This window comes from Notamacropus eugenii, chromosome 5 (genome assembly GCF_028372415.1).
Source record: "Notamacropus eugenii isolate mMacEug1 chromosome 5, mMacEug1.pri_v2, whole genome shotgun sequence".
Lineage (NCBI taxonomy): Eukaryota > Metazoa > Chordata > Mammalia > Diprotodontia > Macropodidae > Notamacropus > Notamacropus eugenii.
The window spans coordinates 143,600,454-143,623,088 of record NC_092876.1 but is presented as its reverse complement, the minus strand read 5'-3'; the positions used below and the strand labels follow the sequence as shown (position 1 = coordinate 143,623,088).

The following is a 22,635-nucleotide window of genomic DNA, read 5'->3' as shown; positions in this document are numbered from 1 at the left end:
CCATATACATAAAGGCTATTGATCTTGGTAGAATTCAACAAAGCTTGTAACCCATTGAGAACCCAAAGTTGTCTGTCTCCATGTCCTAATTAAAATAATTAATAACAATAATACCTTATCATGGAGTTTTATGACGATCTCATTTCTGTCATGGCTATTTCTTGCTCCCTAGTTCAAAAGACTTCAGATGGCACAAGAAAGACTTAATGTCCCAGTTCAAAAACTACAAGTCTAGATTAAAACTCCTTTTGTAGAATAATACTGAAGAAAAGCCCAAGTGAGTTCATGTACTATTCTAAACCATGCCTCTCAATGATTGTTGTTCAATATTGCTTTTACTTACCTCCAGAAGGCTACCTCTTTCCTCAGGTAGGGGGTTCTGACCCTCTGGTAAACATGGTATCCATGATGTGGAGCAGGAGACTGGATTTTATTCTTTTCCTACAAAAACTAGTCTTCCTAGTACTAAAATAATTGGTCGAAAAGATGAAAAATCCCACCGCTAATCAAGGTTTTCTATCTACATCCCCTGGATAGGACAAACCAAAATGTTTGTATGTGATGTTCCACAGAAGCAGGGTTGTGCTGGTAATGTTTAACAACCAACTCTCCAAAAACAAATTCAGCACACACTTTTAAGGTTAGTCTTCATTGTTTATATTTACTGCATCACTTTCTTAAGTCTAGACCACCAACAAAATAATAAATCAAACCCTGATATGCAGTGTTTGCCCATTCTTGAGGTGCAAATGCTCACATTGAAAATTAATAATTAGCTTTCTAGAATTGGTCCAAGATAGTGTCCAAGATCCCTTCATGGAGTTGTGTAGATATAGTTGGAATGCAAACAAGTCTCTTCAATTCCCAGTAGCTCCACTACAGTGTTGAGTCTCAGGTGTGTCTATAAATGCCAAAATAATTAATCAAGTTACCTGAATGGATGAAAAAAATCAGTCAAACAAGCTACTTGGCATGATGTACAAAATATAGTCAGTTAATATGTCTGCTGTTTTCACTTTTCAATGGGCCAGCTTTAATCAGTCATCACGAAAAGGAATTAATAGCCTGTGCTTGACAGACTCATGGAAGCAATAGAGAATCTTGGACACAAGATAGGAGATAACTATTCACCATGTGTTAGCGAGTAGCAGCACGTGGGAGGCCTCCTATTAGTGTTTGTGGTTTCAGAACTTGGCCTAATACTTTTCATGGCTTTTTCAGTGCCCAAGGGAAGCCCAACAGACATATTATACATTCATTGGGAATGCAATAAATACACATTAACATCATTTCCTCAGAGCTGGGTGCAATACTTCTGGATACAGGAGGACACGCAGAACACTCCAGTAAATTAAATGACTATTTTGATTGTAGTAATCACATTTACTGGTAACATGGGTTAGGTCAATTTTCCAACTAACTGGATAATTCTCAGTAGAAAAACACAGATGCCCATTGGGTGTTCTAGTGCTGTCACAAGCAAACCATTTAACCCAAATAAAATTGTGTTAAATTACCTGATGAAAGCAAGTTTCCTCATTCCAACTTCCGGCTCTATGGTAATTTTTGACCCAGGTAGGCTTACCAGTTCATCACAGCTCCTTTGAAAGTGAATAGGGGAAGAGTTCTGGAAAGGAGGCAAGATGCCAAAGGCTACTCCATGCCCTGACCTCATCCTTTCCACCAGCAAAACCCAGGATTTGGCTCTTGGGCCTCCTCTTCTGGTTTCTCCTTGCCATTATCTCTCTTCTCTGAACTGGATTCCCACCCGCCTTGGTGGCCTGAACCCTCAGGCAGAGAGTGAAGGAGAATGAGAGAATGAAATTCATCTCCTTTTCTCCCTTGCCCTGTTCTCAGGAAATAATGTATACTTTTTCTTTGTGAAGCAAAATCCTATAGTAGGTAAAGTGATGAACTTCAACTTCAGAAGGCCTGGGTTCAGATTCTAGCTCAGAGACTTAACTGAGTAATCCACCTAATTCCTTTGAACCTTATATTCTTTATCTGTAAAATGGGGGTGCTATTAGCATCTCCTGAACAGACAGGGTGGTTGCGAGGGTTGAGGGGAGCAATGTATACAAAGTACTTTGCAAGCCTTAAAGCATTATATAATTATGAGCTGTTACTATTTTAACTTTTTAAAAACTATTTTTAAGGGTTTCACTACTAAGCAACATGGGAATGCAGAAGAAAAGATATGAATCCTAATGGTGCTACCGAGAACCAGACTTTATTCTCTTTATTTTGGCTGACTCAGTGCTCTCTTCTAAACCTTGTCCTTGGAGATAACCCCACCCCAAACTCCTTTTTTTTCTGAGAAATCATTCTTCCTCTTTCATAAAGGAGTAGAATCAGGATCTCTTCCTTGTTCCTCTCCACTCCCTCGCCTCTTCAGTCCTGCAAGTACTTTCTAGTTGGATCTCAGGGCCATGGTAATAGGTAGTTCCTGAATTCTCCAGTCTCAAGTAGAGTTAACTTACAACTCAGGGAGACTTCCAGACTAACAGGCTCCACAGAAATCTTAAAAGGGTTATTTCTCCTCACCAAGCTTTGAATGCAGTCAGAAAAGTGGTGTCTATACTTCCTCTCTCTCTGTTAATGGAATTTTACACTAATGTATTTTATGCATGACTTAGACGGGAGAGACTGGGTCTAGGTCTAGGGTGAAACCCTTGGGTCACTTCAAACAGCAAAGTCAGCAGTTTCCCACCCCCACCCCCCACCCCCTGCCCTCCAAAGCAACTACTATTTATTTGGGGTGGGGGGGGAATTTGGTGGTCAAGAAATGCCTAAACTAAAGCTAGTGAATAGGTGGGAAGAGCACTGGAAGGCTGGTGCTTTCAAGAAACTCTGCTGATCATTGGGCACAGGACAGTGCTAGCAGACAGGAATTTGGAAAAAGACCATTTGGCTCACCTGATGAAAGAACTATGGTCACAGGGTTAAGGTTTGCCTAATAGAAAAAGTTCTCTTTCATCTTTCACATTGGCACAGCAATATAATGAGAGTAATGTAAACCCATCACCTGTCTGGCAAAACACCCTACAAAGTTAGTGCTGAAGGAGCCTGGAGTTCATGGTTCATAGTCAGAACTGGGGGTGGGGTATGGAGAGAGAGAGAGAGAGAGAGAGAGAGAGAGAGAGAGAGAGAGAGACAGAGACAGAGACAGAGACAGAGACAGAGAGACAGAGAGAGACAGAGACAGAGAGACAGAGAGAGACAGAGACAGAGAGACAGAGAGAGAGAGAGAGACAGAGAGAGAGAGAGACAGAGAGACAGAGAGAGACAGAGACAGAGAGACAGAGAGAGACAGAGAGACAGAGAGAGAGAGAGAGAGAGAGAGAGAGCATATGTCTCTCTACATTTTTGCAAACCCTTGCTGACCAGAGACGTCTTATTTTCCAGTCTTTGTCTTTTCTGGTACCATGCACAACAATTCTGTTCATGCATGCTCCATGATGAATACTACATTTCTCTATCTTTCTCTCTGTTTCTGTTTCTCTCTGCCTCTATCTCTTTGTCCCTCTGTATTTATCTTTGTCTCTGTTTCTGTCTTGAATGGGTCTTCCTGTCTCATCCAGATTGGAAGTATAGTAGTCATTTGCAGGCCAAATCCCACTACTGAATGACATGGAAACATTAATGAGTGGCAGAGCTTATGTACCACTGTATCCAGCATGTATACCACCTCCCATTGTGTGTCTCTGTTTTGTGTCTCAATGACTCTAATATTCTATTATTTCAGGACCTGTCATGTAGCAAGAGTAAGGGATGATAGAGGAGTAGCCTGAATGCTCTTCTGGAAACCATAAAGTTCTAAAATTTCTAGAGGAAGGGCCCCAGCACAACGTATGGATACCTGACATAGGGTTTAATAGGTGGTTTATGGATGTCACATGATATATGAAAGCTTGAATGGGATTTAATCTGTACCACTGGACAGAATGTCCACATGGATAATATTTTCTGATCCAAAGAAGCATTAAAGGCTTTACCTTCTCAAATGATCTCCAATAAGATATTGGGTAATTTAGAAAATGCAATCAGGTAGCCTGTCCGCAGAAGCAAGTAATTCAGGCACCTACAATTAGTATTCACTTTCCAACATAGTTTGGTTTTTGAAATAGTTAAGGGGGTAACCTTTATGTTCATAACATTGAAAGAAACCCTTCAAACACATGTGCCATTTTGATAGTTAAAAAACATTTTTGCTGCCATCATCAAAGCTGATAAAGTAATTGTTGTTCCTTCCTTTGCCCCCTACAAGCCCATGTTATGGGGACTTCTCAAAGCATGAATAGGATAGTCCCTGCCTGCTTTCAGTGGACCATGTGGGAGCTCTGAAGGCCTGACTTTCAATCATGTATGACACATTCACTGAGAGTCTCCTAATAGGTTGCTGAGCCCAGAGTTGATGATATTAGGTTCCCATTTGGTAATAGGACTGGCTGGAGATGCTTATTGGTTTCTATACACCAGGTAGCAAGATATGATTTCAGTGAAGGGTGGAGGACACTCTTTCTCTACCCCAGGATAATGGCAATGGAGGCCACTGGTCATGTGAACTGGGGACTCTGGGGTTTTACGATGGCCCCTCTCTCTTTCAGCAGGTCTGTGGTTTCAGTGGCAATAGGAATTAACTGGAGACAAAGGTCATTAGAATAGTCAAGGTGAGTTATTTGATCAGGACAATGCCTAGTGTAGAGTGCAATGCTAATTGGCTAATTACCAACCTTGCAGGAACTGTTGTATAAAGCTTCAATATTGGCCTCCCAGCTGACTGTGCTAGTGATAATAATTGAGCTACTGAATTCTATTCTGGTCCTTTTGCTTGACTCTCTCATGCTTATCATGACTTATTTTGGGTAGGAATAAATTATCTGTCATATTCAATTCATGTATGTACATTGAGCACCTTTTATTTTTCCCCCTTTGGGGAAAACCCTAAACTAGAGCCAGGAATATATTTGTTCCCGTAGAAGCTGGGGTGGGGTTGATGAACCAACGAATGTGAGAATAGAACCTTCAGTTCCCAGAAGAGAGGTCAGACTTCCATGGCTAGGTTATACAACGGTAACTAATATAATTTGCCAGACTTGGAGACTCAGCTGAGGGGATGCCTCTAGCCTCTGTGCTAGACCCATAAAGTACATTCTCTTCTACTGACACTGAAGCATAAACTTTCCATGGCAATTTATTCCAACAGTGCCTGTGAGTGACTCCAGGGATGGTGTATTTATTTCCCTAAGAACTCTGCCAAAACATGAACACAGCATGGCAGATTCTACTCTAAATCCTGGGTTAAGGTGTGTTTCCTCTAGAAACTTGAGGAGATAGTGGGAACCCTCTCAGGACAGGAAGACAGCTTTTTCTTTTCTGATTATTACAATGGCAGGGATCAGTAAGGAGGAGCTCCCTTAGGGAGGCTGTTCTCTGTGACCTAATTGAACTTTCCCGCCAAGTGAGTCAGTGGTGAAACTGAAGCTTGCAAGTCTGAGATTAGGTTTATTGGCATTGTCCCTTGGTGTCTTAGTTCCATATAATTTTGATAGAATCATATATTAAAATTTTCCAAAACATCACTCCCTCATTCCTGCCCATCTCTGGTCTTAGCAAGAGAGAGTTTTGATCCATATACCAATGAAGTATGCCCTAACAGATTTCAGCTGTGATGCTTGCTCCTGAAAATCTCTAAAACAACTAGGTAGCACAACAGATGGAACCCTGAGGCTCCTGGGCAAGTCACTTCACTGATGTTTTCTTCCATTGTAAAATGAGAACAATAACAGCACTTATCTGACAGGGTTATTGTAAGGATCAAATGAGATACTATTTGTGCACAGTCTGGCACATAGTAGGTGCTATATAAATGTGCATTCCCTCCCCCTCCGCCTTGAAGGCTATGAGAATATTTCAATATTCAAGTGGTTCTAATTACATTGATATGAGATGGGGCAAGATCCTTAATATCAAGGATTATGACAGAGGGGGACAGAAGAATGAAGTACCTGTATCTTTCATATACTTTCTTGAATTAGGGATCTCTTTCACCAAATAGCATATCCAACTGCAACAGCTGCCAAATGCTATTGCCACTCCTATTCCTCTTTAGGACTTCCCACCTTCTGATCCCCCTATGCCTGTGATACAGAATTGCCATTGCATGAGGTAAGGGTCTCATTTCCCCTATACCTTTTCTAGTGCTTTTGTCCTAACATTACTCAGTCCTACAATCCCCCCCACCCCCAGCCTATGTTTTCTGTCCTCCTTCACCTCTTCCTCTTTGTATGTTTTGTAGTTTTAGGGGTTCATGGAAACCTAGATGCTCCTAGAATATACCATATCCTTTACCACACTTTCCAGTTCTGGTTGTAGCTTCTCTCTTTCCATCATCAGTCAGCAAGCTTAGAGATACACTCCTAACTGTGCAACTTTCATGGCATTGGATACAAATTCCCCTCTTGGATGGTAATATATTGTTCTTCCATCTTTTCCTCTGCCTCACTTCTCTTGGAACTGTTCATGATGGGCCAAGATGGTAGAGTTGAAGGATGGATGTGCTATAGCTCTCTCCCCATAGCCCAAAAAATACCTGTAAAAAATGACTCTAAATAAATTCTAGAGCAGCAGAAGTCACAAAACAACAGAGTGAAAGAGATTTTCAGCCCAAGGTTCTACATCCAAAACCTCTAGAAGAAATATGCAATGGTTTCAGGCCATGGAAGAGCTCAAAAAGGATTTTGAAAATCAAGTAAGAAAATCATGAAAAGCAAGTCAACAGCTTGCTAAAGGAGACCCCAAAAATGCTGAAGACAGCACTTTTAAAAATAGACTAACCCAAATGGCAAAAGAGGTCCAAAAAGTCAAAGAAGAGAAGAAAATTTTAAAAAGCAGAATTAGCCAAATGGAAAAGGAGGTTCAAAAGCTGAAGAAAATAGTTCTTAAAAAATTAGAATGGAGCAGATGGAAGTGAATGATGTTATGAGAAACCAAAAACTACAAAATAAAACCAAAAGAATGAAAAAATAGAAGACAATGTGAAATAACTCACTGGAAAAGCAACTGACCTGGAAAATAGATTCAGGAGAGATAATTTAAAAATTATTGGTCTATCTGAAAACCATGATAAGAAAAGAGCCTAAACATCATCTTCCAAGAAATTATCAAGGAAAACTGCCGTGATATTCTAGACCTAGAGGGTAAAATAGAAATGGAAAGAATTCACTGATCACCTCCTGAAAGGGGTCCCAAAAGGAAAGTTCCCAGGTCAAGGAGAAAATGTTACAAGCAGCCAGAAAGAAACAATTCACGTACTGTGGAAATACAATCAAGATAACACAGGATTTAGCAGCCTCTACACTAAGGGATCAAAGGGTTTGCAATATGATATTCTAGAGGTCAAAGAAGATAGGATTAAAACCAAGAATCACCTAGCCAGAAAAATTGAATATAATACTTCAGGGGAAAAAATGGAATTTCAATGAAATAGAGGACTTCCAAGCATTCTTGTTGAAAAGAACAGGGCTGAATAAAAAAATTGACTTTCAAACACAGGAATCAAGAGAAACATGCAAAGGTAAACAGGAAAGAGAAGCCTTAAGAAACTCATTAAAGTTGAGCTATTTACATTCCTACATGGAAAGATGCTATTTGTAACTCATGAGACCTTTTTCAGTATTAGGGTAGTTAGAGGGAATATATTTATGTGTAGGTGTGTATGGGTATGTATGTATGTATATATTATACATGTGAAGGTATGTATTGTACATGGGCATATGTGTGCATATATATGTATATATACATATATGATACATATGTGTATAGATATAGATATATACATAGAGGGCACAGGGTGAGCTGAATATGAAGGGAGAATACCTAAAAAAATCAAATTTAGCGTTGAATGGAATATTACTAGAATGGAATGTTTCTCTTACTAGGAGTAAGAGAAAGGGAGAAGTAGAATGTAGGAAATCATCTCACATAAAAGAGGGAAGAAAGAGCTTTTACAATGGAGGGGAAGAGGGGGGAGATGAAAGGAAATAATTGAGCCTTACTGTCCTGGGAGTGGCTTAAGGAGGGAATAATACACACTCAACTGGACATGGAAATCTATTTTACCCTGCCTGAAGGCAAGGGGGAAGGGGATAGGAGAGGTAAGATAATAGAAGGGACAGTAAATTGGGGAAAGGGATAATCAGAGGCAAACACTATTGTGGGAGGACAGGTCAAGGGAGAGAATGGAATAAATGAAGGCCAGGATAAGACAGAGGAAAATGTGGTTAATCTTTTACAACATAACTATTATAGAAGTGCTTTGCATTGTTACACATGTATGACCTATATTAAATTGCTTGTTTTCTCAATGAGAGTCAGTGGGGAGGCAAGGAGAGAATATGGAACTCAAAGCTTTAAGAATGAATGTTAAAAATTGTTTTAGCATGCAACTGAAAATTAAGCTACACAGGCAATGGAGTTTAGAAATCTATTTTACCCTACAGGAAAATAGAGGGCAAAGGGGATGGAAGAAGGGTGGATAATAGAAGGGAGGACAGACTGGAGGAAAGGGTGGATGGGGTGCATGCTGTCCTGGGATGGGGGGTGGGGAGACATGGGAAGAAAAGTTTGATTTCAAATTCTTGTGGAAGTGAATGTTAAGAACTGAAAAATAAATAATTTATATAGTAAAAACAACAACAACAAAAAAAACTCCCCCCCCAAAAAGCCCCCAAACAAACAAAAACTGTTCATGATGATGTTCAGTCCTTCAGTCTCTCCATGTTTTCCCAAATCCATTACCCTGGTTTGGGCCTCATTTTTTTCAGTGTCTTGAACTTCTCCTTAACCAGTTCAATATGCACTCCCCCTACCCTTAAATCCCTTAATCCCTTGTTCTCCTTGTCTTGCCAATACAGCTGAGGTACTCTCATCAGCCTTCTCCACCCCTATTCCCAAGCTGCTATACCAACTGTATTCTTTGGGTCTCCTACAAAATCATGTTATCTAATCTCAGCTGGGCCTCTGCTGCTGTACAGCCCTCCTTTCATTCTTTCCCTCACTGATTCCTTTTTTACATCTGCTGCAGAGGCTGTTCTAAATATTATCTCTCCTTGAACTCTCAGTATTCAAACATCCTCATTCCCTCTCAATTGCATTACGAAAACATTTTCAGCTCCCAGTTCTACATCCAAAAGTCCATCTAAAACTTCTTCTATCTTCTAATATCAAACATGAAGGGGCTTTCCTTATTGCTAAGGTCAACAATACCTGTACCCTGATAACAATAGGAGTGAACATTTTAGTAAGATTGGCAAAGCATTTTAGATATGTTAACTCCTTTGATCCATATGAAAATCCTTTGAGGTAGGTGACATTATCTCTATTTTACAGATGGAAAAACTGATGAAGTCAGAGGTTGAATGCTTTATCTGAGGTCACACAGCTAGCAAGTATCAGAGAGGCTTTGAACTCAGGTTATCCTCACTCCAGGTCAAGCAATCTACCCACTGTTTCACGTAGCTGCCTCAAATCCTATCTCTTCCAATTTCCTCTGAGATCTCACCTTACTAATTATTCCCATCCATCTTTCCCTTTCCTTCAAACTCTTCCTATTTATTAGCTCTTTTTCCACTGCCTACAAACATGTTCAGATCTCCTCTGTCCTTGAAAAGTCTTCATTTTGTTTTCTCAATCTATCATCCCACACCCTTTCTTCCTTTCATTGCTAAAATCCGAAAAAGAGGCATCTATGCTAGTTATTTCCATCTCTCTACCACCTACACACTTCTTAACCCTCTATCATTTGGTTTCTTGTCCCCACAAGACTACAGAAATTACTACCTTAAAAACTGCCTATTATCTGTTAAATTTAAAAAAAATAAACTTAATAACTTTCAACAAAAAGAAATAGTCAAATAAGCATAAAAATAAAGAGTAAAATATAACATAAAACCTTTAGGTCTTAACAGGGTAGAATCAAATATATTAACAAATAACAGACAAGCAGAAACAGCTTTGGTTCTTTGTTTTCTTCTAGGTCTTTCTGAACATACTGCTACCCCATTTCCCATCCTTCTACCACATTTTTAAGCCCAAGCCCAAACCTAAGTCAATGATTTCTCAATGGCTCTTGACAATAATTCCCTCTTGCTGGACACTTTTCCCCCTTGGCTTCCATAACACTCCTGGTCCTCCTGTTAACCTTTTCTTCTCTGTCTTCTTTGTTAGATCTTCAGTTTTCAAATTATGAGTGTCCCCCAACATTATGTCAAGACTCCCTTAGTTGTGTACACTCACTCTCTACAATCTCATCAACTCTCATGGTGGATGGCTAGTATTTATAATGTGCTTTAATGTGTGCAGTCTTCACAACAACCCTGGGGGGTAGGTGGTATTATTATCTTCATTTTACATATGAGGAAATGGAGGCAGATAGAGATTAAGTGATTTGCCCAGAGTATACAGCTAGTAAGTTCCTGAGGTCAATTTGAACTTAGGTTTTCCTAACTCCAGGTCTAGTATTCTATCCACTGTACCACCTAGCTGCTTCATAGGTTTGATTTTCAACCCAATGCAGCCACTGATGAATTCAAGGCACTTGGTGAAATGAACTACATCCTTAGATGAAAAAGAATTTTAAAAAAGAAAACAGAAGAAAAAAACCCCAGAAAGCAAAAATCCAGCCTTACAGATGTAATTGCCACGTCATCGTGACATCTGAAAGATAATGGTGGTTGAGAGGTCCCATGGCAGTGGGGATGGAAAAAAATGTTCTAAATTTCAAAAAAGGACCAGAACAGTCTACTGCAAAGGATAGGCCAGTGAGTTTGTCTTTTGATTCCTGGAAAAATTATAAAACAGAGTATTAAAGTGATATAGTGAGCATGTAGAAAAGAAAAGTAGGATTACAAAGAGCCAGCATGGTTTCATCAAGAAGAGGTCAACCCAAGCTACCTTTCTTTCCTTCTTTGACTAGGCTATTAAACTGGCACAATCAGAGAATGCTATAGACACAATTAACCTAGATTTTATTAAATCATTTTATAAACTATAACAGGACATTTGCAGAACTGTTATGCATGCCTCTGGTCCATCGAGAAAAATATTCATGCAGTTCCTGTGGAAAAGATGAAGGGTTATAGAAAAGATGATGATACAATTAAATGGAAGCGTTGATGTTCCACAGATGTTAAAGAAAGAGGACAGCAATCTTTACGTACACAAATATATGTATAGTAAGCTGTTATAGCAGGAGCCTGGAAACTATGGAGGTGCATGCACATATGAGGGAATGGTTGAGCAAATTATGGTATCCGAATTGTAATAAATGATGAAAAGATTAGTTTCAGAGAAACCTGGGAAGGACTTGCATGAATTGATACAGAATGAAGTGAGCAGAACCAAGGGGACAAATTATATAATAACATTATAAAATCAAACATCTTTGAAAGATTTAGGAACTCTGATCAATGTAACAACAAGCCTTTATTACAGAGGACTAATAATGAGGTGTGCTACTCAAAGATGCAAAATGTCACATATATTTTCAGACACCTCTAACGTGGAGATTTGTTTTACTTGATGATTCATATTTGTTAGAAGAATTTTGTTTTTAATTTTTCTTCATTTTCGTTTTGTTTTTTCCATTGAAAAAATATAGGTGGTGAGGAGGAAGAAAAAAGGTTTAGAGATACAACTATCAGAAGGAAAAAAAAGAAAAGAAATAGTCATTAAAGTATTTTTTAAAATTCCCCAAAGAGAACAGAAGAAATCCAGGTAGGTAGGACAGCGTTGTTGTGTTTATTATATAACTGAAAAGAAAATAAAGTACTTTATAATAGAGACCCACAGTTTCACGTTCAATCTTCTTTTTCTGTTCTATTATTGATATGCACGTGCTCATTCTTATATGGTGTTTGTTAAAATCAGAATAAAAAATAATTTAAGAAGCATCGCAACTAGGAGAAAATAGAAATGATAATTTAGCTTCTCTGTAGCCCTGGGGTAAATGATGATTCAGGTGAAATTAGTGTGTGCTGCTGTAACAGCAAGCACCCTGGCATACCTAGGATAGCTGCTAGCACAGGCTCTTAGATCTGCTTTACTATGAAAGGGTCAACAATCTTTTTTGATTACATTCAGGGGAAAAGTCAGCAACCTGAACTTCAGAGAAAATATAAGCAGAGAAATAAAGACCATCAGACAGGGATCTACTGCCTGAATCAAAGCATACTTCCCTGAATCCCTTTACATCTGAGCTGTCAGGGAGCTCTGAACATATGGCCACTCAGTCTTGACCAGGGAATCATAAGTCTTTCTGGTGAGCAACACCCCCAAAGCAAAATACCAACTCAAAATATATATATACTTCAGAGCCAGAAGGCATCACAACCTTCTTGACTCAGTGCCTAATCAACTTAGTACCTAAAGGTGTTCAAGCCTCCCCTAAGCAAGCTTACCTTAATAGGCTCCACATGAGGCCTCTTAATGGGTGGGGGAAGATCTTATGTCCCATTAATGTTACAGGTGCCAATGGTGTGAACTTGCAGGACAGTTCAACTCCAGTGGTCTAGAAGTAAACTCAGGAACAAGCTTCGGGACTGACTTAGAAAAGTGACCATTGACTCTTTATATTAACACAGAGCAAAAAAGGGATAAAGTATAGATAAAATTTTAGAATTCAAAAAGATACAAAGGTGAACAAAATCTTTGTTAAAGGTGATAAGAAACAACGGTCTGAAAAGTAGGAAAAAGTCTGCTGAGTTAAGCAGGATAAACTGAAAAAAAAGAAAAAAAGAACCAGATTCCTTTTAATCCCCTGTCCTTGTGTTTTTCAAAGGAAAGGCTTAGATTCACTAGAAATAAAATGCAGTCAGGTCTAATAAAAATATTTAAAAGTTACTGTAAATAATAAGATGCAGAAACAAAGAATGTGGTTATTTAATGAAAGAAAAAAAAAATCCTTGTACTAAAATTGACATCAACAAAAAAAAAATAAGGAAATGTATTTGGAATTAATTGAATAGCCAGACTTAAAGAATATATATTAATACCTCAATGTCAGGGTAGCCAGAGGCTTCTAGTGGTGTTTCCTCATGATCTGTGTTTGGCTCTGGATGGTTTATCAGTTTAATGTTTTTATCAGTGACTTGGATAAAAGCATAGTTGGCATGCTTATAAAATTTGAATATGATACAAAACTGAGAAGGGTAGCTAACACACTAGATGACAGTGTCAGAATCCAAAAAAATCTTGGCATTCTAAAATGCTGGGCTGAATCTAATAAAATGAAATTCAATAGGGACCCGTGTAAAGTCTTTTAAAAAGCTAAATTAACATACATAACATGGAGAAGTCCTGAAAACAATGTGTCTGAAAAAAGGTCTGGGGATGTGAGGGGCTGCAAACTCAGAGTATGAACCATGAAAATGATGTGGTAGGGTCTTTCATGAGGGGAAAATTCATTACCTTCCAAGGCATCCCATTCTACATTTGAGTAACTCGAAATTTTAGGAAGTTTTTCCATATTTCATCCCTTTATTCTATCTCCATTTACCTCTTTGAAATATCTACCTATTATTCTTAGTTCTACCTTCTGAGGCCAAAAGACTGTCATCCCTTCCACATGATAGCCTTTCCAGTAGTTAAAGACAAGTATCTCAAAATATGTGCATTATATATGTATGCAAATATATGTATGTGTAGTATGCACATAAGTATATTTGTTTACTGAAGTAACAAAAATTCATTCATTGCACTTAACAGTTGCAAAGAATCTCAAAACAAATGTTAAAAAAAAATCACCACTAAGTACAATGATTCACCTTGCCACTAACTTAACTATTTGCACTTCTATAAATATTGCCTTATGTTTCTTCGACCTAACGGGCAGTTTAGGCCTTTTTTAAGATGACTCATCCAATTTCTAGACTTAAATTTACCTGCCATTTAGAAGAGAATTTGATTTACCTTTTCCAAACATCCTTGCTGCAAAATCTGAGCATTACATCCCCCTTATGTAGTCTAAGACAAAACACCATTTTTATCTCTCCATTACTCTTAATTCACTCACGCAGGGTTACTCTGTCCTTGTGAATGATTTTTAAAGGGCCAAGGCTCTTCTCTTTTCTTCTTAATTTAAGCCATTCAACAACAAAACCAAAGTTTAAACAGAAAAGTTTTATTATGTTTTATTCTACACAGATAGCCAATCACCACCCTTTTATTATCTGTGCATCTTGACTGAATACAGCAGAACTTTCTTAAGATACTGTATAGGACAAAGTCAGCTTCCTTGTGGTCTACATTCATCACATAAATCCTTCCTACTATGGCTCTTGCCATTGTTTTGATGTTGACTACAATTATGCCACTCCAATTATTTTTATAGAACACAAATAAAATATATTTTATGCGTATTCACAAGAGAATGAGAAGAGAGCAAGTATTTTATCAAGTGTCTACTATGTGCCAGGCACTATGTTAAGTGCTTTATAAATATTCTATCATTTTAAATGGTCAAGGAATATGAACTGGCTGTTTTCACACTAAGAAATCAAAGCTATTTGTAGTTATATAAAAAAATGCTCTAAGTCACTATGTTTAGAGAAATGCAAATTAAAACTACTCTGAGGTACCACCCCATATCTATCAGATTGGCTGATATAACAAAAAAGGAAAATGATAAATGTTGGAGGGCATGTGGGAAAATTTGGATACTAATGCTCTGTTGGAGTTGTGAACTGATCTAACCATTCTGGAGAGCAATTTGGAACTATGCCCAAAGGACTATAAAATTGTTTATATCCTTTCATCCAGCAATATCACGGCTATCATTGGCTATTCCAATGAGGTCAAGGGGATAAAAAGAGGAGTGGGGGTGGGAAAGGACCCATTTGTACAAAAATATCTATAGCAGCCCTTTTTTTATGGTAGCTGAGAAGTGCAAATTGAAGGGATGTCCATCCAATGGAAAATGGCTGAAGTCGTCGCATGTGATTGTAAAGAAATGTATTGTTCTACAGGAAATGACAAGCAGGATAATTTCAAGAAACCCTGGAAAGACATGAAACAACTGATACAAAGTGAGGTGAGCAGAACCAAGAGAATATTGTACACAGGACTGTATGATGAGGAACCGTGAATGATCTGGCTCTTCTCAGCAACACAATGATCTAAGACAGTTCCAAAAGGCTGAAGAAAAATGCTTTCCACTTCCAGAGAAAGAACTGATGTCTGAATACAGAGAGAAGCACATTATTTTGCCCTTCCTTCCTTCCTTCTGCATAAAAATGACTAATACAGAAATATTTTATATGATTGCGTATGATTCCCTGAAAGCTATTTATGGACCAAAAACCTATGGTGCATCACAGTTACTCAGTGCTGGTGGAGCTACATTGATTAGTGATAATGGATGGGCTGAACACCTCCATAGTGTTCCAACAGACCATCATCAATCAATGCTGAGATCACTGACCATTTACCTCAAGTTGAAGTCAATCCCTCCTTAGTTAAACTTCCAACTGAAGAAGAGGTTTTGAGTGTCATTAGGCTCCTTTCATATGGCAAAGCACCTGGTGCTGATTCTATTCCAGCTGAGATTTACAAGGTAAGGGGACCATTGCTTATACAAAAACTCACTGAAGTTTTCAAGGTTATATGGCAAGAGGAAGTTATCCCCCAGGAGTTCAAGGATGTCTCCATTATCCATCTCTATAAAGGTAAAGGGAATATATTGTCCTGCAACAATCACAATGGGATCTCTCTCTTGGTCATTGATGGCAAAATTCTTGCTAGAGTCCTCCTTAATAGACTGATCATTCACCTGGAAGATGGTCATATACCCGAGAGCCAGTGTAGCTTCAGAAAGGGCTGAAGAACAGTCAATATGGTGTTTGCTGCCCAACAACTCCAGGAGAAATGCCAGGAGCAGAACAGAGGTCTGTGCACAATGTTTGTAGATCTGACCAAGGCCTTAGACACTGTTAGTTGTGAGGGCTTATGGAAAATTATGTCAAAATCTGGTTGCCCAGAGAAGTTCATCAATATTGTACATCAGTTTCATGATGGCATGTTTACCCAGGTTCTGGATAGCAGATAATGCTCTCGTGCCTTCCCAGTCACCAATGGAGTGAAACAGAGCTGTATGATTGCTCTCATGCTTTTTAGCATGATGTTTTTAGCCATGTTGTCAAATGCTTTCAGTGAGGATGAACATGGATTCAAGGTTAATTACTGTACTGATGGTAAGTTCTTCAATTTGAAAAGACTACAAGCCAAGACCAAAGTGGAGGGAGTGCTGGTACATGATTTTCTGTTTGCAGATGATTGTGCATTCAATGTGAAACTGAGATGAAACAAAGTATGGATCAGTTCTCTGTTTCTTATGCTAATTTTGGCCTAATAATTAACAGCAAGAAAGCACAGGTCCTCCATCAGCCACCACCACATCATCCATACATGGAACCATCAGTTATAACAAATGGAGAAGTTTAGAATGCTGTGGCTAACTTTACTTACCTTGCTAGTGTACTTTCCAGGGATGTACACATTGACAATGAGGTTGATGCATGCATTGCCAGAGCTAGCTCAATGTTTGGGAGACTGAAGGAAAGTTTGAGAGAGAAGAGGTATTAGACTGACTACCAAACTGAAGGTCTACAGAGCCATTGTGCTGACCTCGTTGTTATATGCTTGTGAAACATGGATAGTCTACCAGCACTATGCCAGGAAACTGAATTGCTTCCATTTGAACTGTCTTGGGAAGAGTCTGAGGATCACCTGGCAGGATAAGGTACCAGACACTGAAGTCATTGCTCGAACTGAACTACCAAGTATTCAAACTATGCTTCAGAGAGCACAACTCCGATTGGCTGGCCACGTTGTTTGAATGCAAAATGTATGCTTGTCAAAAAGACTATTTTATGGAGAGCTTGCATGGGGTAGGCGATCACGTTGTGGTCAGAAGAAGTGATACAGGCACACTCTTAAGGTCTCTCTCAAGAACTTTGGATTTGACTATGCAACATGGGAGACACTGGCACAGGTCTGCTCAGCATGGCGTGCCCACATCAGAAAGGATACTGTGCTCTGAGCAAAGCAGAATTGAGACAGTACAAAGTAAACATAGGATGTACAAATTTGGAATAACCACCCCAAATATTCACACGGACTATCTGTGCCCAACCTGTGGTAGATCATTCCAAGTTTGATCAGCCACAGTCAGACACACTGAAATTTCACTTTATCATGGTGATGTCATTTTGGTCCTCTTCAAGAATGAAGGACAACAACCAACCAACTAACCCATATCAGATTGCTTATTGTCTCAGGTAGGGAACAGAGAAGTGAGGGAGGGATAGAATTTGAAACTCAAGACTTAAAAAAAAAAACAAATGTTAAAAATTGTTTTTACATGTAATTGGGGGGTGGGGGGATTTTTTTTAAAGGGCATGATAGAGCCTATAATGGACAAGGGTCTTATCACTTTATTTCTCAACTCTTCATAGGTAAGAATGAACTCAAAAAAATAAAAATCTGCCAGATAACTCCCCCCTCCAAACCCAAATATTATATCATTTGATCCTCATAACAATCCTGGGAGATAGGTACTATTATTTTTCCTGTTTTAAAGATGGGGGCAGCTAGGTGATTCAATGAATAGAGTGTCATTCAGGGAGTTAGGAAGACTCATCTTTCTGAGTTGAAATCTCAGATACTTATTAGTTGTGTGACTTTGGGCAAGTCACTTAACCCTATTTGCTCATTTTTCTCATCTGTAACAATGAGCTGGAAACGGAAAACTTCTCCAGTATCTTTGCCAAGAAAACCCTAAATGGGGTCATGGAGAGTTTGACATAACTGGAAAACAACTAAACAACAAAATTTTAAAGATGAGGAAACCGAGGCAACAGAGATTAGCTGACTTATTCATAGTAACATAACCATTAAGGGTCTGAGACTTATTCCAGAACCAAGGCTTCTCACATAACTATATATATCCCAAGTTTAGCATCTAGATGAAACCTAAAACATTGAATTCATATGCGAATAAATATTCAGGTACTTGAGAACAGCTGGATTTTTCAGTTTTCACTCAGATGTTGGACGCTGTATAGAAATTGTCAAAAGTCTTTGAATCAAAATTTATTCTTTCTTGTTTCATAACTTCTCCACGTATTATCATGCTGACAGTGTTTATAACTGACATGAATTATTTCTATCCTATGTTATTTTTTTATATCAGTGAACAAGTAAAAATGAAACAAGAAGAAGTCAGAAAGAAAAATTACCTCTGGTTTGCCCAGGGAGACCACTCTCAAAATGGGGTGGGACTGAACTCTGCTTTCCCCAGCTTGGCCTTCCCACCTTTGCATAGTCATCCTTAGCTGTAATGTTTCTTTTTCAGGTGACCTTACCCGTGAGTTCCTAATGTGAAAACAGATATTCCCTATAGAATTGTAGCTTTGCATATGCTATCTAGAAAAGTCAACAGAAACTGTAACCTTTGAGTTGTAGAAGTGATTATAAAACATTAAGGGGATAAGAGATCTTGTAAAGTAGCATATCAAAATTCCTGATCAGGCTCTGAGGATGAACATGTCAAAGGAATACAACTAAGACTCAAACCAAGATTTGGGTGTAGAGGTCACTTTTCTGAACTGGATTTCCTCCAAGGCAATAACTAATAATGAATTATGAAATTCAAACTCTGGAGCATTACCAATCGCTTCGGACAGGTGTCCATTTTTTCCAGATGAAAGTCTTGCTAATCTAGCTGACTCAGATATCTTCCCTTGGATAGGGAAAAGACATGCAATTCTAAATGAGTTTTTGATCCCTATTTAAATGTTTACTTTTTGCTGAAAAAGGACACAACTTAACTACGTGCTTTTCTTAATGGTGGAAATGGAGTCATGTTTGAAAGAAGCATTTTGTTTTTCCCTTGGAGTTATGATGTTTTTTCCATCCCAAAAGAAACTAAAATGCCTTAACTATCAGTTAGATTGAGAAATAATGGTGAGAGTTTACATCTATGTAGAGCTTTGAAGTGTACAGAACACTTTTCTCAAGTTCCCTGTATGCTCTGGGCCAGGCTGGCTATATATACCTTCAGGGTTCTAGCGTATATACCATCAGGGATTGATGGGATGTTGTTTTTCTCTCACACTGACTTAAGTGTCTATTCATTTCATTCCCCTTATTGCAAGGGGACCAGTGATAGCATCCCAGTTCCAATGAGCTGTTTGACATAGGTTAGCTTTTACAAGGGGCAGTAGCTAGGTAGTACAGTGGATAGAATGCTGGGCCTGGAAACAGGAAGACTGATCTTTATGAATTGAAATCTGGCCTCAGGTACTTACTAGCTGCTGGGTAAGTCATTTAATCCCATTTGCCTCAGTTTCCTCATCTGTAAAAATGACCTGAAGATGGAGTTCCTTGTATACCTCAGTTCATAATCTATAGAATGAACTAGAGAAATGGCAAACTACTCCATGCCCAGTCTATGCCCAGAAAACCAAATGGAAGCATGGAGAGTTGGATGCAATTGAACAACACTTTTAAAAAGAGATATTTACTTCAAAGACATACCAAAAAGATGGCTTTGCTTAAATTTGTTTTACTTCATTACATATATATGTGTACTATATATATATATTACATATATACACACACACACATATATGTATGTATGTATTACATATATATGTGTATATATATATGTGTACACATATATATGTAATGCGTTTTGTTTTTCTTGCTTTCTCAATAGGTTGGGGATGAATAAAATAAAATTGAATTAAAAATAAAAAAATAGCAAAAACAAACATAAAAATATTTCCTACAGTTCATCAAGGCATAGTCTCCTTCACCTCAGTCTCTGGTGGAGTAGGCACAAAACTTAGCTGACTTCCTACGTAGCCTTGGTCCCCATCAAAGTGATATTGAGATGTGGTAGAGTATTGGATTAAGGAAATAATTGTTCCTTGAGATGTCAGTGCTGGGCCAGTGTCAACATCCAACCTGGATTGCTGTAGCTAACTTCCCCCAAACAAGCTGGTGGGGAACATTCACCATTTTAGGTGGAATCTAGGATGAAAAAGAACTGAATGTTCAAGACCCCAGGCCTGTCTGGGATCTGCATGGCCTCCTTAGTCAGGTAAGAAGGCCTCGTGGACCTTACTCTTACAGCATAGTCCCTCACTAGACACCATCATACCACCATAGCACAGCTGAAGACCATCAGGCCAAGAGACAACCAAAGATGACCCTGGACTTTGAGAAGATACTGACAGTCCTGGTTACACAGTCAATAGAAAAGGCCTTCTCCCAATTATGTTAATAGCCAGCCAGAACCAGTTACAGAGCATCCATATGTTCTTTACTCCTTCTAAGACCCTTCCTTTAAATATCATTAGGATTCTCTGAAAGCAGTTGCCTGATATCTTCCATGAGATATCATCCCAGCTAAATGATGGCACCTGTGCATATGCCTGACCCTCATCACCCCAAACCCTGTGAGGTATGAACTGGGCATATTCTTATTCCAATTTTCTACATGAAAAAGCTGAGACTCAGAGATATTGAATGACCTGATTAAAGTCATACAGTAAATAAGTAATAGAAGTGGTAACTGAATCCAGATTCGACTCCAAACTCTGTGCTTTATCCACCTATCTTGCCTTTAAGCTAGAACACATCCTGTGAATGTAACATTTTAATGACAACATGTCCATTATCAAAAAAAGGATATGTGTGGCAGAGATATCACAGTAAAGTAGAAACAGTTCTGGACATGGAGTCAAGAAGAAGAGGTAAGCAACCACAGGCAAGTCATTTGACCTCTCATAGTTTTAGCTTTCTCATCTGTAAAATGGGAATTTTATAGTACGTACATGTATCTACTTCATAGGATGTAGCAGTAAGTATCCTGGCATACACAGGAGAGCTTGCCTCACAGGTTCTTAGATTTGCTTTTCTAAAAGGAAAGAAACTTTTAAGGGGTCAATACTCACTTTAACCAAGCACATGTGTGAGTATTCGTCCTTCATTGCCGAAGAAGACCATGTCATCAGAGAAATAATAACATGAGTTGCGCTTGACTTTGTTTTGAGTGAGGGAGGGCTGTGCAGATCACCAGCCTCACTTCTCCTCCAGAGCCATCTGAATCCAATGACCAGATATTCATCAGGATGACTGGAGAAGACCCAGGATGAGGCAATTGGAGTTAAGTGACTTGCCCAAGGTCACCCAGCTAGTGAGTGTCTGAGGTGAGATTTGAACTCAGCTCCTCCTGACTCCTGCACTGGTGCTCTATCCACTGCACCACCTAGCTGCCCCAATCAAGCACATGTAACAACAGAGAAAATACAAGCAAGACTAACAGACAGGGTTTCCAACTGTCTGACCATAGGCAATACATATATTATTATCAGAGAGAGAAGCACTAACATCTGAGTTTTCAAAGCTGGGGGGGACTTCTTAAACAGCTGCCCAGAGTCTCATCTGGCCAAACAAACACTTCCAATGAGTAAGCCCCAAAGTAAATCCTCACCTCAGAACATATATATATATATATATATATATATATATGGCATGACCCCTGGTGACCCAGTGCCTCATTAGCAATCAGCAAAAGGTGTGGGCCTTCATGGGAAGCAAGTCTCCCCTGATCAAGTGTCCCTTAATAGCTCCACCTGAAGCCTATTAATGGGTGGAGAAGATTTTTCCCTCCCATTACACAGGATCATGGTGAGGTTCATGGATGAAAGTATGTAAAAACACTGAAAACTCTAATTTGCTTACAAAGATTTTTTTTTTGTGGCCACCCCTTTACAACCTTATTGTCATGCCCAATTTCCTTTCTCCTCTCTCATTAACCTCTTGCCTCATCTTACCAATTGACATTACCTTCTTTTTCTTTTCCTCAAGTTCTTCCTCTCAAGTCTTTTTCTCTTTTTCAGTGGAGTCTTCCTTCAAGTCTAGTTCTTTCTACTGTCTTAGAGGTGCTTCACAGAGTGCTAGGAAGGAATGAAAAATCATTTATTAGTATCTCCTATGTGCCAGGCATTATGCTGAGCATGGGAGATGTAAATGCAAGAGAGAGACAGTCTCTGCTGATAAATAATGGAAGACAACACATATAGAGGAGTGGTGGGCAAGAGAGTTTCCTTTTGGAAAGGTAGAGGGGTGGCGAGTGGAGCTCTGGGGCAGTCCTCTCATGAAGCAATGAATGCGGTTAATTTGATTACTGCTTGGCAAGATGATGGCTAGGATAAGTTATGGTTAGGGGTGTCTAGATACAGTAAGTTCTCATTAGTCAGAACAGTACAGTCACAGGGTGATGGCATTCTGTAATTCTGTGGAAGTAAATCTGCTTCTAGATGAATGAAGGATCTGAGAACATGCCCATAAATGGGAGGCAGTAGGGTACAGTGGCTAGGACATTGAACTTGAAGTCAGGAATATGTGAGTTCACATCCTGCCTCAGTTTGCTTTTGAAGACTGGATTTCCCTGTCTCACCCAGATTGGAAGTGCTGTGGTTACTCACCAGCCCACTCCTCTGTTTGTTGGCACTTCTGCTCTGTTCTTGCCTTGGCCTGGTTCACCATTTCTATGGTAGCCAAGTGTTC

The 22,635-nt window shown here is 39.0% G+C and overlaps 1 long non-coding RNA gene across 1 annotated transcript in view; it reads right to left on the bottom strand.

Annotated features, from left to right (window-relative positions):
* Nucleotides 1-393: 393 nt before the first annotated feature.
* LOC140508924 (uncharacterized) overlaps nucleotides 394-22,635 on the bottom strand; it is a 40,523-nt gene continuing 18,281 nt past the window's right edge. The window contains exons 3-4 of the long non-coding RNA XR_011968533.1: nucleotides 21,913-22,022; nucleotides 394-901 (exon numbers count right to left, since the gene is read on the bottom strand). This is a non-coding gene — a long non-coding RNA (uncharacterized lncRNA). The remainder of the gene's footprint in view (nucleotides 902-21,912; nucleotides 22,023-22,635) is intronic.